Source organism: Oncorhynchus kisutch, linkage group LG3 (genome assembly GCF_002021735.2).
Source record: "Oncorhynchus kisutch isolate 150728-3 linkage group LG3, Okis_V2, whole genome shotgun sequence".
NCBI classification, from domain to species: domain Eukaryota; kingdom Metazoa; phylum Chordata; class Actinopteri; order Salmoniformes; family Salmonidae; genus Oncorhynchus; species Oncorhynchus kisutch.
Window position 1 is genome coordinate 12,922,469 of NC_034176.2, and position 16,211 is coordinate 12,938,679.

The 16,211-nt window shown below is 45.4% G+C and overlaps 1 protein-coding gene across 2 annotated transcripts in view; it reads right to left on the reverse strand.

Moving 5' to 3' along the window:
* Positions 1 to 2,040, reverse strand: part of rhobtb4 (Rho related BTB domain containing 4) — a 61,354-nt gene extending 59,314 nt beyond the window's left edge. Inside the window, exons 1-2 of one of the 2 annotated variants that reach the window (XM_020467804.2) lie at positions 1,878 to 2,040; positions 1,039 to 1,159 (exon numbers count right to left, since the gene is read on the reverse strand). The gene's annotated coding sequence lies outside the window, so the exon portion shown is untranslated. Of the gene's footprint in view, positions 1 to 1,038; positions 1,160 to 1,254; positions 1,527 to 1,877 lie in introns of those variants that run through there. The other variant, XM_020467811.2, reaches the window with a different exon arrangement.
* Between the last annotated feature and the right edge of the window lie 14,171 nt (positions 2,041 to 16,211).

A 16,211-nucleotide genomic window follows, 5' to 3' on the forward strand; every position in this document is an offset into this window, starting at 1 on the left:
AGAGAGATGGAGCAATGTATACATATGTTTCCTATTCCAATAAAGCCCATTGAATTGAATGAGAGAGAGAGAGAGAGACTGAGACTGAGACAGAGAGAGAGAGAAAGACAGAGAGAGAGAGAGACAGAGAGAGAGAGAGAGAGATTGGGGAATTATGTAGATTGTTGGTCAAGTTGATAAAGATATGAAGGGTGGTGTCATTTTCAGAGGCAAAACACTTGAACGTTTATAGGCTACAGTGGGTGTCTATAGAGAGAGGTAGGTATGAACTGTTCCTGCTGTCATTCTAATAATGTAACTTCTCAGGAGACACATTGTTGTGGTGGCTTTCTCTTTGTCATGGTTCACTGACAGCAGGTGCTATGAAAGAAAGTAACCTATCTTATTGAGATAGGCTATACAAACCCATGTTAAATACTCTTATTTTTAATAAGATTTCGGTTACCTATAGGTTGTTGAAACGTTTGGCCTAATATACGGGTTTAACTGAGCTACGATTGCAGGAAATTAGCTTTAAAAATTCTAAATTCTCTCAGTGTCATTGCAAAATGTGTAGAATAGCATGAGATTAGCTATACAACTGCAAATTGTTTTCTCTGACCCATGTCAAAATGTGTTGAATTGCATGAAATTAGCTTTAAAACAGCAACATGCTCCCTCAGCACACATATCAGCAAGTACACACCATAAATAAACACCTCTCAAATAAACGGCAGGTCTAAATGAATTGTTTATGAGGTTACCATGAATTACCATGAATTGTTTATGAGGTTGCCAAAAGGAAGCAAACACCCCGAAACAGAGGGACCTACCTGAATTTGTCCAATAAGAAACGCCTGTTCTTCCTTTGCAAAACGTTTAGTTTATGGTGTGCTCTAATGACCTTGCATGGCTCATACGGTGGGCTCAGACATTGCTGGCCCGCGAAACTTCTGTATACCACTGTGCATGTGTGGTCAGTTGCTTGTAATTTCTTATGATAATAATACATTAGCATAAATTATTTCGCCCGATTATTGCAGTCAATTAGGAACTTACCTTCAATGGTCATTCGCCTCTGGAATCTTTTCGGTGTTCTGCGTAGTCCACTTCACACTCTCCACTTTTAGCTTTCTTACAGTTATTTTCGCAGCGCTCGTATATTTATCTTCCCTCTTAGCTGCAAGGCACAACACACAATAACCATTTTCAGTACATTCCTGCATACTACTGATAAAAAGATCTGTGAACAGTGTGCACTTAATATTTACTGACAAGTTTTTTTCTTGGTGAGACTTGACGCCTGTCTTCCGATGCCTTTTGGACCGGTTTTGTTGTGACCAGTCAGCTCTAAAACACTCCCATGTACTGACGCCAGAAGGAATGTAAATATGCAGCATATTGCATATTGCAAAAGCTGCAGACAATCTTGTTTAGGGGACTGGGTGTTCACTGGTGCTGATGCGAGTTTGTCCAAGTCCTTTGTTTCTGTCACACCTAAAAGGGGCCATTGGAGGAAAGGCATGTGCCCGACTTTCTTTGTCTGTTTCCTTCTATCGCCTTTACCAAAACAATATATATTTTTGTACATTTCTTGATCTTTCTTATTAGACTATTATCTAACCTGTGACTGGTTGCCTATACGTTCATCCAAATCTAACTATAGACGAAACCTGGTCTACACAAATGTGAGCGCAAGCATAAGACAAAAGGAAACGTGGTATTCACAACGTGCAATGCTTTTATATAGGCAATAGACTATCTGTTTTTTTTTTGTCAGTAAGGACATTTTGAGACAAAAATGCATCTCAAATCGTTTGTTTCTCTGTAACCCTGCTCCAATTCCACCCCTTCAACGCGTGTAGTGCATGCGGTGCGAGACTGCCCCATAGCCTCACCAAATCCGCCCGAAGTTCACCGCTCGGCTTGAGTCTCTGTGGTGTCGCTGTCTGTCTCTCGCTCTCAATTGTCACATACGGTGGAGGAGCCAAATTGCGCTCTAATCCAGTCCAGCCAGCGACAAAACGCCAGTGCCTATCAACGAGAGCAGTGACGACAACCTAGCGCCAGTCACTCATCCACCGCCTCCGCCACACCCATCCATTCATAAACTGAATGGATGCCTTCACTGGCACATGGCGCCGAGGATAGGGAGAGGATGGTAGTAATACGGTCAAATCCTGTTGTATTTTTAAGAGAGAGAGAATAATTAAATCTGAAATAAATGCTTAATTACATATAGCCTACCGACAATACCTACTGCAGGACTTGACATATTTTTTTATCGTGACAAATAGCCTATCAATCAAATTCACCAAATCTGTCATAATTTCTCGTGAATACTGAGTATTATTAATATCTGGTCTTGCTCAATGCATCGCTCAGGACACGTTACTCTTGCTAATCACACTTATAGTGATAATGAACAACACCTCTGGTGTGTGTGTGTGTGTGTGTGCGCGTGTGCGTGCCCGCGCGCATTGGTGTGTGCGTGTATCTCTGTGTAGTCTTTGTGTGTGCGTGTTTATTTCAAACCAACGCAAAGCCCCCTGTTGTTATGGTTACACATAGATATGACATTAATTGGTTGGAAATGTCAAGGTAAAAATACCATCAGGTTTTGAATGGAATGGTGGCACACAGCCACAGGGACCTGTCTACAGGTGCTGTGCAGAGGAGTTGATCTGGGTAGTCACTTTGTTGCACATGGTCTGTTGTGCATCAGGTGTGTCTACTAGACAGTTTAGGGATGTATTCATTAGAGCACACCATAGAAAAACTTTTTCAACGGAAAAACAAGAACAGGAGTTTCTTATTGGATAAATTGAGGTAGGTCCCTCTCTGTTTTGGTGTGTTTGGTTCCTAGTGATTACACCCTAGGAGGTCCTGTACCTCTATTCAGTGTTGGACAGCTTGGATGCACACACTCCCAGACACATCCTGTATCTAGAAGCTACGTAAGAGTGTCATCAGAGGTAAATGCACTCTCTCTTAGGTTTTAGTGACACTTAGCTTGAATGATAACAAACTATTTGAATCACTTTCAATTTCTGCTATGACACCCTATGTCAATGAATGGGAGATACCTAGTCAGTTGATTGCATTCAACTGAAATGGGTATTCTGCATTTAACCCAACCCCTCTGAATCAGAGAGGTGTGGGGGGCTTCCATAATCGACATCCATGTCTTCAGCGCCAGGGGAACAGTGGGTTAACTGCCTTTCTCAGGGACAGAACTACAGATTTATACCTTGTCAGCTCGGGGATTCGATCCAGCAACCTTTCGTTTACTGGCCTAATGCTCATACTCGCCAGGCTACCTGCTGACATGGATTACTAAAGTAGGATTACTAAAGTAGGATTACTAAAGTAGGATTATTTAAGCAGGATTACTAAAGTAGGATTACTAAAGTGTTACCAAGACCGTTGCCAGGATAGGACACTGATTTACTGGGAGGAACACACAGGACCATGTTTTGAACATTTTGGTCTCTGCCTCTCCAACCATTTGCTGAGGCATTCTCGATGTGAGGACGAGAAACATGTCCAGGCTTGCTCACATCTCAGCTGTTATGCAATGAGGGCCCTAAACAACACACTACAAGCCATAGGCCCTTGGTACTACAGTTATTTTTACACTCTGGCGGGTGTGACATGTAGCTGTGGCCATGGCAATGGTATCATTGGGATAAATCATTGTCCTGTATCTGGAAAAAGTGAATGTATTGGAAACATGTTTCTGATGAAGGCCATTGACAGCCGATTTCAGCTCTAATCAGATCAATCAAGTATCACATTTTTATTGTGAACGAGAGTCGTGCCTATTCCTTCCAAATGTATTGGGTGGAGACAATCTTTATTGCAGTGATGAACATTGGCGTGATGGTGCAACGTGGGTCATGTGAACGTTTGTCTTTTTGGGCCAACTCTATGCTCATCAAAGCTAATCATCTTCTTTGTTACCTCTCTCCTTCATGCCACACCAGGTGCATGGAAGCTTTATCCTAACGTGTCCTCTCCAGCACTTTCCCATTGCCCAGGGTTATGCCCAGCACCATTGATGTGCCTGGGCACAATAGGAGCACAAAGGTGGTCTCCAAAAAGCCCACCCCACTGTCTCCCTGTCCTGTGGAGGGGGGGGGGACTGCTGATCCGAGGGGTGGGAAAGGCCTGCGTCGGCTGAATTCAACAAAGCTGGCCCGGCCCGTGCCACACACTCATGAAAGAGTGGTCCTAATCCCACCCAGATCGATTTCACTCAGCAACTCTGTGTCCCTCACACTGACCCGGCCCCGGCCACAATAGGGCTCTCTCTGCACCTCAGAGCCTGGCTCATTCTCCCCGCTGATCCTTCCGACAAAGCAATGTTACAGAAGTGCCAATTGAGCTTGAACAATCGCTCACAAAGGGAGGTGCTCACTCGGTCCACCCCCCTGGCCGTACGTACCCTAGCACATTGGGCAGTAGCCAACCAGCCATCCAGCTAGCACTGTGTGCTATGGAGACTGGGTGCCGTTATTCACTGTTCAGCTGAATTAGATCATTCTGCATGTCAGCTATTGATTGGAGATGGATAAGTTAGTAGGCCAGTGTGTGAGAGAGAGCCAGGCCTTGAGTCACTACAGTAAAACTGACTCACAGCTAGGCGTTAGGAGATTACATGGATACGGTGGGGGGATGACAGTTCCCTAATGCTCCTGCCATCTTGCATTCCACTAACACCTTATGACACGAGTTTAGGTAAAGTATTGCTATGGTTTTGACAATACTAATGACGTATTGAAATCTCAGCTCAACAGGACATGAAGAATCAGGACTGAATCCACGACTCCTTTAAGACTAACAGTCCTATTACTAATGGAGGTTGTTGTTACTTCTCCAATCTACATGATCAGTGTGATCCTGAATGCAGCCCAGAGGAAAGCTCATAAGCTCTGTGTTGTGATTGACTAGACATACGGTCCATCTCTGTAAGGCAGTAGGGAGACCAGGTGTCATCCTCCAGAGTCTGGAGCAGGATCAGAGAGAGAAAAACAGCAGCTCCATGCCTTGTCCCTCCGTACACCTGCCCTTAGCTACACCTCTGCCATAGTCCTGCCTCGACACTGAGTGCTATGAATAGTCACGCTGAGTGGAGCCAGGTTTAGGCACGTGCCTCAATGCAGCTCAGTTCAGCACAGCGATCCCAGTAGCGTCACCACTCTGACGGCACTTTGGGGTCGCCATGGATACAAGGACTAGTGCAGCTGCCACTACCCTGACATCGTTACATGAGCTGTCATAAGATTCCTATTTTAATTTGACTCTCTTTCCTCTCTCCCTCTTCTCTTTCTCTCCCTCTCTTTCTCTCCCTCTCTTCTCTCTCACTTCTCTTTCTCTGCTTCTCCTCTTTCTCCTCCCTTTCTCCTCTGCTTCTCCTCTTTCTCTCCCCCTTTCTCCTCTGCTTCTCCTCTTTCTCCTCCCTTTCTCCTCTGCTTCTCCTCTTTCTCTCCCTCTTTCTCCTCTGCTTCTCCTCTTTCTCCTCCCTTTCTCCTCTTTCTCCTCCCTTTCTCCTCTGCTTCTCCTCTTTCTCTCCCTCTTTCTCCTCTGCTTCTCCTCTTTTTCTCTCCCTCTCTTCTCTCCCTCTTCTCTTTCTCTACTTCTTCTCTTTCTCTACTTCTTCTCTTTCTCTACCTCATCTCTTTCTACTCTTTCTCCCCTCTCCCCTCTCTTCTCTCCACTCTTCATGTTTTCTTTCTCCCCTCTCTACTCATTGTGTCTGTCACTGTGTGTTTCTGGGTTCATAACTGCATTGGTATGATGTGCATTCTGTAAAACAGAATGGAGCACACCTGACAAATCTTATGTGTCTGTATGTATGAGTTCACAGAGATGGATCTGGGCATTGTACAAGTCCCAACAGGGAGGTGGAGCAACGTGTGTGTGTGTGCGTGCACGCACTAGAGGCCATGTGCACTCCTTGCCATCTGACTGCCACGTCTCTCTCTTTCTCTCTCTTTCCCTCCTTCCCTCCCCCTCCTTCAACAACCACACAGAGTATGAGTGATACCACTAATGGACATCTTTGTGTGTTTGAGGCTCTGGCCTTTTAGTGATGTCCAGCAGCTCTGCCTGCGGTCAGAGTATGTCACAGGGAGAGCTGAATACAGGGATAAATGACCAGATTTAGGTGTTTGTGTTCCGGATCCATTTACCCCTCAGTGTTTGATCCGTCATATAATTAGTGTACCCAGACAGGCAGACAGGCAGGAAGGAAGACAGGCAGGAAGGAAGACAGACAGGAAGGAAGACAGACAGGAAGGAAGATAAGAATGCAAGCAGGATAGGGCGGCAGGCATGCAGCTGAGAATGGGATGATCCCGTAGTCTGGTTCCTCTCAATGTTTCTGTGGACCAAGGAGGTTTCCTCTCCACCCTCACCCTGGTTAGGTCTTTTGAGGGTTTAGTGGGTGGGGAGTATGTTGAGGACTTTGTGCATTTGTAAAAAGTGCAATACAACTTAACAAGATACTGGCTTTGGATCTACTGTACATCAGATAAGACGAAGAATGGAAGTGAGCACATCGATTTTTTTGTTGTTGTTGCTGCTCACTAGATTGATCTTACAGTACTTAAGTGAGTCCGAGAGGGCTGGCATTGAGTCCACCTTCACTCACTCCAGCCAGCCAGGCTGTTGATTCAGAATTTTCAGTCAGAACATAATTCATTTCCTCCCTCCAACATTTTGAAATCAAGACAGTGAAGATGAGCTCATGTGTTGAATCAGCTGGAGCAGTGTGCAGTGTGCAGTGTGCAGTCCCAGCGGGGTGATTGTGGTGGGTCGGTGGGTTGCCTAACTCTGGTCTGATAGTTGGTCAAAGTCCTACTGGGGGAACGGAGTAACACATCAGACGGAGCCAGATGTGTCTGTGTAGGATGTCTGCAGGACAGACAGTTTGATGTTCACACTGCCTGTTGTTGAGGTCTGTCTCACTTTTAGAGGATCTTTTGTTTAGTGCACCCAGTAAATAACCGTTGACCTGAACTGAATGAGAGTCCGTGGTATTGGTCCTCTGGTTTATGCCTCTCAGAGACAGTGGTGTGTAGTGTGTGTGTGCACGTATATGTGTTTGTGTACACATCTGCGGTGTGAGTGACAGTGCAGCTGGTTGAGACATGAGACTGGTTGATCTAAAGGGGGAGCAGCAGGGCCTCTCACTGGCCCAGCTCTGCTCTGCCTGGTGTAATGAGTTCTTATTGAATACTTGGGGCCTGGGCTCCATGCTGGCTGACTTGTGTGCTGCTGAATCACATGGACCAATGGTAATGTGCATCGGAGCCTCAAACAAGCCAAACAGACAGTGACTCATCTGAGCAGTGGAAATAAAGTATTATTGAGCTCATACTTTAGCATGTGAACTTGAAATGAATGGTGAGCGTACATCCTCAGCCATCCAGGATCTTTGCCCTGCCTCTTGTCCATATTGCTATTGTAAAGAGGATATTCATTTATTCTTTCTAGTTCATGATAAATTCCATTGGGAAGCAGCAAATGTACTGTTGTCCTAAATGTCCTACCTTGGAAAGTATACCAGGGTTTAGCCCATCATTAAATAGGACATGATTTATTTTTAGACCGTGTTTGAATTGTCCGACCTGCCAGTCTAGTAAATGAAACCAGTTCTGCAGGATCAATTCTGTCTCCCTACAGTTAATGCACTTGTATAAAATGTTCTGCAGTTTGCTCTGTTCTTATCTAGATAAATATTAGCCATTTGAGTTCAGCTTCTCTGGGAATATTAGGTTAAAGCCCCAGTGAATCATGCCTGGTAACGTTTATAAGAATTTGATGTACACTCAGAAAAAAGGGTTCCAAAAAGGTTCTCCGGCTGTCCCCATAGGATAACCCTATTTGGTTCCAGGTTGAACCCTATTTGGGTTCCATGTAGAGTCATATGTGGAAAGGGTTAGACATGAAACCCAAAAGGGTTCTACCTGGAACCAAAAACGGTTTGTCAAAGGGTTCTCCTATGTGGACAGCCAAAGAGCCCTTTCAGGTTCTAGATAGTAGCTTTTTTTCTAAGAGTTGGATTCATTCCATATCCTGATAGAAAGATATTGCTCTTCACGGAATAGAGTAGACCCAGGGTGTCAAACATACAGTGATTTGAGTCATAACAATAACAATATTTATATTTTGGGGGGGTTAAAAGTGTTTTGGGGGGAAACTAACTCAATATACTTTAAAATGACTAAAACCAATTGGAAACGGACTGTTCTTGACTGTCCAGCTCGCTAACAACCAAAAACTATGGATCGAGGACAATTGTCTGCAAATTGTGACGCCGACGAAATATAACACACTTTCAGTGCGGCCCTCCGGACTTCATTGAAGACCGAATTCGCTGCCTAGGGCAAAATGTGTTGGACACCCCTCTCTCTAGATTTTCCTCCATCTTGTTAACCCAAATATGATTGATTTGAGTATCTCTGGTCGATAAATGAAGTGGGACCTTTATGGACATTGAATTTGATTGAATCCCTCTTCTATGACAAAGAATGGCTCTATGTGGTTAACCAACTAACGTGTTAATGTGTTGATCCTGGGTTTTTACGTACTAACGCTGGCCACCATGCCGCCCAGGCGCCTGTGTGCCAGGGTCCTGGTGTACTGTATGGACCTCATCCCTGCCAACATGGTGCCCTGGTGTACTGTATGGACCTCATCCCTGCCAACATGGTGTCCTGGTGTACTGTATGGACCTCATCCCTGCCAACATGGTGCCCTGGTGTACTGTATGGACCTCATCCCTGCCAACATGGTGTCCTGGTGTACTGTATGGACCTCATCCCTGCCAACATGGTGTCCTGGTGTACTGTATGGACCTCATCCCTGCCAACATGGTGTCCTGGTGTACTGTATGGACCTCATCCCTGCCAACATGGTGTCCTGGTCTACTGTATGGACCTCATCCCTGCCAACATGGTGTCCTGGTGTACTGTATGGACCTCATCCCTGCCAACATGGTGTCCTGGTGTACTGTATGGACCTCATCCCTGCCAACATGGTGTCCTGGTGTACTGTATGGACCTCATCCCTGCCAACATGGTGTCCTGGTGTACTGTATGGACCCCATCCCCACCCTGGATGGTTCCGACCTAGAATATGTGGACGTCTATAAGTACCTAGGTGTCTGGCTAGACTGCAAACTCTCCTTCCAGACTCATATCAAACATCTCCAATCGAAAATCAAATCAAGAGTCGGCTTTCTATTCCGCAACAAAGCCTCCTTCACTCAAGCCGCCAAGCTTACCCTAGTAAAACTGACTATCCTACCGATCCTCGACTTCGGCGATGTCATCTACAAAATGGCTTCCAACACTCTACTCAGCAAACTGGATGCAGTCTATCACAGTGCCATCCGTTTTGTCACTAAAGCACCTTATACTACCCACCACTGCGACTTGTATGCTCTAGTCGGCTGGCCCTCGCTACATATTCGCCGCCAGACCCACTGGCTCCAGGTCATCTACAAGTCTATGCTAGGTAAAGCTCCGCCTTATCTCAGCTCACTGGTCACGATGGCAACACCCATCCGTAGCACGCGCTCCAGCAGGTGTATCTCACTGATCATCCCTAAAGCCAACACCTCATTTGGCCGCCTTTCGTTCCAGTACTCTGCTGCCTGTGACTGGAACGAATTGCAAAAATCGCTGAAGTTGGAGACTTTTATCTCCCTCACCAACTTCAAACATCAGCTATCTGAGCAGCTAACCGATCGCTGCAGCTGTACATAGTCTATTGGTAAATAGCCCACCCTTTTCACCTACCTCATCCCCGTACTGTTTCTATTTATTTACTTTTCTGCTCTTCTGCACACCAATATCTCTACCTGTACATGACCATCTGATCTTTTATCACTCCAGTGTTAATCTGCAAAATTGTAATTATTTGCCTACCTCCTCATGCCTTTTGCACACATTGTATATAGACCCCCCCTTCGTTTTCTACTGTGTTATTGACTTGTTAATTGTTTACTCCATGTGTAACTCTTTGTTGTATGCTCACACTGCTATGCTTTATCTTGGCCAGGTCGCAGTTGCAAATGAGAACTTGTTCTCAACTAGCCTACCTGGTTAAATAAAGGTGAAATAAATAAAATAAATAAAATAAAAATCCCTGCACTAGCTGGTCACTCATACACACACCCTGTTTGAACCCAGCCCTCTGTACTGAGAGCCTTTTGGATTTGTTTGAACCCAGCCCTCTGTACTGGGTTGAACATGTAGTGTAATTGCAGCCACACCTCTGAAGAGGCTCAGGTCTCATCTCTTATGAACCCTTTTAATGGGCTCTTTGATAGAATACAATGGTGATGGATCCCATGATATACTGTAGTTGAGGTTGTTGCTGTGGTTCAGAGTCAGACTATTTTGGGACTTGATGGTTCACACAGCACACTTGATCATAACAGGGAATGAGGAGACCTTTCTGAAACCCTTATAGGAAGGACAAACACACAGGTACATACACGCACACGCAAACACACGCACGCACACAGACACACACACACAGACTCACACACACACGCACACACACACACACACACACACACACACACACACACACACACACACACACACACACACACACACACACACACACACACACACACACACACACACACACACACACACACACACACACACACACACACCAGCACAGTACTCTGGAGCCTTAGTCTGGAAAATGAATCCATCATCATGAGTGCTGCCACACACACACACACGCACACGCACACACACACACTATCCTCAGTACACCCACGTCAGACTATCCAAACAGGACACGGCACTAGGCAACCATGCCATCCCAGCGCAGATGGCTGATCATGTTTATTTTACTCTAATGTACTTAAGCACAGATGCCTCCCCATGTCTGCTAATTTACATCAGTAGGGGGTCCGTATGGGGGCGCCGGTACGCTAATGTGGACTGTCTGTGACGTCAAGGGAAGAGTCAATGGCACTGTGACCTTCAACCATATAATTCCAGTCCCATCCTACCAACACTAAGTGTGTGTCCCACTGGGAACAGACGTCAGTTCAACGTCTAATTTTGATTTACATTTGGTTGAGTTGTCAACTAACATGAATTCAACGTGAAAACCCAAAAAATGAATCACCATGTCATTGGGTTTAGGTTAAACATTAGGTGAAAAGAAAGACGAAATGCCCTGACGTTGATGACTCCTAGCAAATACAATCAGTTTTCCATGTTGATTCAACGCCATCATGTAGATTTTTTGGGGTTGAAATGACGTGGAAACGAAGTTGATTCAACAATTTTTTCCCCCAGTGACGTATGTGTTGTGGTTTGCAATCCGGTGTCAAACTTGTGCGTAGTCAATGTGGACAGGCATGAAATTCTAAGTTGTTTTTAGGGTTGGTACTTAACGTTTACTTTAAAAGGTTAACTTTAAAGGGACAGTGGTCATCTTTGACTTTATTCCCTGTTAATCTTCCTTGTCTTCTCTCCATTCCCTCTTGACTGTTGATAGGTGTGGTAACAGGATAGGTTTTCACCATATTTCCCATAATTGATCAAGGGCTCTCAGACTTTGGTTCGGGATAGTTCACCCAAGTCACAAAACAATGTATTGGTTCCCTGTAAGCAGTCTATGGACATGGTATGACAGCAGTCTATGGACATGGTATGACAGCAGTCTATGGACATGGTATGACAGCAGTCTATGGACAAGGTATGACAGCAGTCTATGGACATGGTATGACAGCAGTCTATGGACATGGCATGACAGCAGTCTATGGACATGGTATGACAGCAGTCTATGGACATGGTATGGCAGCAGTCCATGCTTTGGTTTTGTTGACTTGGCCACTGTTTCAAATGCTAACTTTTTAGCATCTGTGGCACAAATCCAATGCAAGTCAATTGTACCTATATTAGCATTTTTTTGCGCTTCATGTCCAAATCATCTATAAGTAACTGAATTGAGTTAGACAATCACATTTTAGATACTTTAGGATGATTCGAGACAAGTAGATGATGCAATGTAAGGACATTGGGTTCCAATCTCAGTCGTGGGCTCTTCTCTTTACTGAGGGAGTCTCCCTGGAGGAGCCGTCTTCTCTTGCCCTGTCCTGTGGGTTATAGTTCAGGAGCCGTCTGGTGAGTCAGATCTGTGGGAGAAGGCATTTCCCCTTAATGAGAAGCCTAGGCTCACTTTGGGTGTGTCCCATCAGGGTACAGCGGTGAACTAAGACAAGTGTAGTAGGCAGGGTTGACTAACGCTTTCACAACAGGACTGCCAGGCAGTGAGGAGGAGGTTTGCCAACCATCCACCTGAGTGAATCCCCATAAAGTTTGCATCATGTTGTGCTGAAACAGTCGGCTCAGTTCAGTCTCTTAATACAATGCTATTACCCACGGGTCCTTGAAGTGCACATTTCTGTACGTCATCGACCTGTTTACTGGCTCGCCAACATCAATATTATTTTGAACTTCTGGTTTATTTCAATGGGGGGTTGAACAATCCAAAGGATCCTTCTGATTGGTTTAGGGCAGCAAAGTCTTGAAAAGAGAACTGACAACATTAAGAATCTCTCCCCTCAAAGAGCCTCAAAGAGATTTTTCTCACATCAGAGGACTGATTTTCTCTCCCTTTCCCTTTCTGTCTGCCACTCATCTCATTCTGAGGAATGACTTAGTCAGAGACACAACAGAGGCAGACCCAGTTTCTGAAAGACAGGATCCCCCACTTAGACGAATACAACCACCTAATGAATCACCAGCGAGTTGAATGGAAAAATGTTTTCTCATTTATTTTAAAACTCCCCAAACTGCTTCTGTCTCATCTCTCTCTCTCATTTTTCTCACTCTCATTTCTCTCTCTCTCATTTCTCTCACTCTCATTTCTCTCTCTCTCGTTTCGCTCACTCTCATTTCTCTCTCTCTCTCATTTCTCTCACTCTCATTTCTCTCTCTCTCATTTCTCTCACTCTAATTTCTCTCTCTCTCTCATTTCTCTCTCTCTAATTTCTCTCTCTCTCTCATTTCTCTCTCTCTCATTTCTCTCTCTCTCTCGTTTCACTCACTCTAATTTCTCTCTCTCTCTCTCATTTCTCTCTCTCTCATTTCTCTCTCTCTCTCTGTCTATTTATACAGCGTGGCTTCTGTCTGTTTCCTCATGTGTGTTTCTCTGCTGTCCAGCTTGGAGCAGCTTTAGACTGTTCATCCCCTTAGTGTGCTTCTGTCTCAACAGGCTTTGCTGTAGTGGCCCAGGCAGCTGCCAGTGGGCTGGAGGAGATGGGCAGGGATTGTGCGTGCTGTACCATCCACATTTCACACCCAGTGGCTGTTTGTGTTGTCGTTGTATCATAGGGCTCGGTCGATACCTCTGCAAAACAAGGGTGGACTCCAAACACCCTTGTTTTATTGTCCTTTGATTAGATAATTAAAGTGACACCCACATACTGTTCCAAGGTGTTTGCAGGTTCTGTGATAACGCTAGTGCAAAAGGTGAATGACTGATTCATATGAGATATTTTGCTATTTTTGTCACTCATGAATAAAACATGTCTGTGTGTCGACTGGGTATAGGGAATTTAGTCATTATTTAAATCTCACCTCTACTACGCACAAACACACAAACACTTAATGAAATGTCAGTCTGTACATAGCTCATATTTTGTCCCATTTCTGTCAACCAAAACATTGCAAACCATGACAAAGGATAGATGATGCAATCTACACACACATTGTGAGCTCAGCGGTGAAACCCATAAGTGCACCGTATTGACTCGTATATTGTATTGTGCTGAAGTGGATTGCAGTACTCAGTATATGGGGGCCTGGGGCTACAGTAAGTCTGGGGTCAGAATAGTACAGAGCACTATCGACCTTATCCTGCTGAGCATGTCACTGTGGCCCGATGCTTTCTGTTGCTTCACATCCCTCTAAAAACATAGTGACCTTATATCCCCTCTCTCTCACAACCTCTCTATTCCTACTACCCATACCCTCGCTCTATTCATACTACCCATACCCTCGCTCTATTCCTATTCCCCATACCCTCGCTCTATTCATACTACCCATACCCTCGCTCTATTAGTATTCCCCATACCCTCGCTCTATTAGCATTCCCCATACCCTCGCTCTATCAGTATTCCCCATACCCTCGCTCTATTCCTATTCCCCATACCCTCGCTCTATTAGTATTCCCCATACCCTCGCTCTATTAGTATTCTCCATACCCTAGCTCTATTAGTATTCCCCATACCCTAGCTCTATTAGTATTCCCCATACCCTAGCTCTATTCCTATTCCCCATACCCTCGCTCTATTAGTATTCCCCATACCCTCGCTCTATTAGTATTCTCCATACCCTAGCTCTATTAATATTCCCCATACCCTCGCTCTATTAGTATTCCCCATACCCCAGCTCTATTAGTATTCCCCATACCCCAGCTCTATTAGTATTCCCCATACCCTCGCTCTATTAGTATTCCCCATACCCTAGCACTATTAGTATTCCCCATAACCTCTCTCTATCACTATTCCCCATACCCTCTCTCTATCCCAATTCCCCACACGCTCTCTATTGCTATCCCCATACCCTCTCTCTATTCCTATTTCCCATACCCTCTCTCTATCCCAATTCCCCATACGCTCTCTATTGCTATCCCCATACCCTCTCTCTATCCCAATTCCACATACCCACTCCCTATTCCTATTCCCAATACACTCTCTCTATTGCTATCCCCATACCCTCTCTCTATCCCAATTCCCCATACGCTCTCTATTGCTATCCCCATACCCTCTCTCTATTCCTATTTCCCATACCCTCTCTCTACTCCTATTCCCCATACCCCCTCTCTATTCCTATTGGCCATAACCTCTCTCTATTCCTATTTCTCATTCCCTCTCTCTATTCCTATTTCTCATTCCCTCTCTCTATTCCAATTCCCCAGGCCCTCTCTCTATTCCTATTTATCATACCTTCTCTCTATTCCAATTCCCCATAACCTCTCTCTATTCCAGTTCCCCATAACCTCTCTCTATTCCAGTTCCCCATAACCCATCTCTATTCCAGTTCCCCATAACCTCTCTCTATTCCAGTTCCCCATAACCTCTCTCTCTCTATTCCTACTGCAGTGTGAGTTTTTATATGCTCAAAATTACCCCCTCTGTCACTCTCACTCATGCAACCTGTTGCATCTCTCTCTTTCCCCCTCTCTCCCTTCCCCCCTCCCTCCCCCTCACTCCTCCAGTAGAGTTGTGTAATAATAATAGCACCCGTGTGATTGGGGATCTAACCACAGACTCCTCTGGACATTCTAATCACAGACTCCTCTGGCCAGTCTAATCACAGACTCCTCTGGCCAGTTTAACCACAGACTCCTCTGGCCAGTTTAACCACAGTGGCCAGTTTAATCACAGACTCCTCTGGCCAGTCTAATCACAGACTCCTCTGGCCAGTTTAACCACAGACTCCTCTGGCCAGTTTAATCACAGACTCCTCTGGCCAGTCTAATCACAGACTCCTCTGGCCAGTCTAACCACAGACTCCTCTGGCCAGTTTAATCACAGACTCCTCTGGCCAGTCTAACCACAGACTCCTCTGGCCAGTCTAACCACAGACTCCTCTGGCCAGTCTAATCACAGACTCCTCTGGCCAGTTGAACCACAGACTCCTCTGGCCAGTCTAACCACAGACTCCTCTGGCCAGTTGAACCACAGACTCCTCTGGCCAGTTGAACCACAGACTCCTCTGGCCAGTCTAATCACAGACTCCTCTGGCCAGTTGAACCACAGACTCCTCTGGCCAGTTTAACCACAGACTCCTCTGGCCAGTTTAACCACAGACTCCTCTGGCCAGTCTAATCACAGACCCTTCTGGCCAGTCTAACCACAGACTCCTCTGGCCAGTCTAACCACAGACTCCTCTGGCCAGTTTAATCACAGACTCCTCTGGCCAGTTTAATCACAGACTCCTCTGGCCAGTTTAATCACAGACTCCTCTGGCCAGTCTAATCACAGACTCCTCTGGCCAGTTTAACCACAGACTCCTCTGGCCAGTTTAACCACAGACTCCTCTGGCTAGTTTAACCACAGACTCCTCTGGCCAGTCTAATCACAGACCCTTCTGGCCAGTCTAATCACAGACTCCTCTGGCCAGTTTAACCACAGACTCCTCTGGCCAGTCTAACCACAGACCCTTCTGGCCAGTCTAACC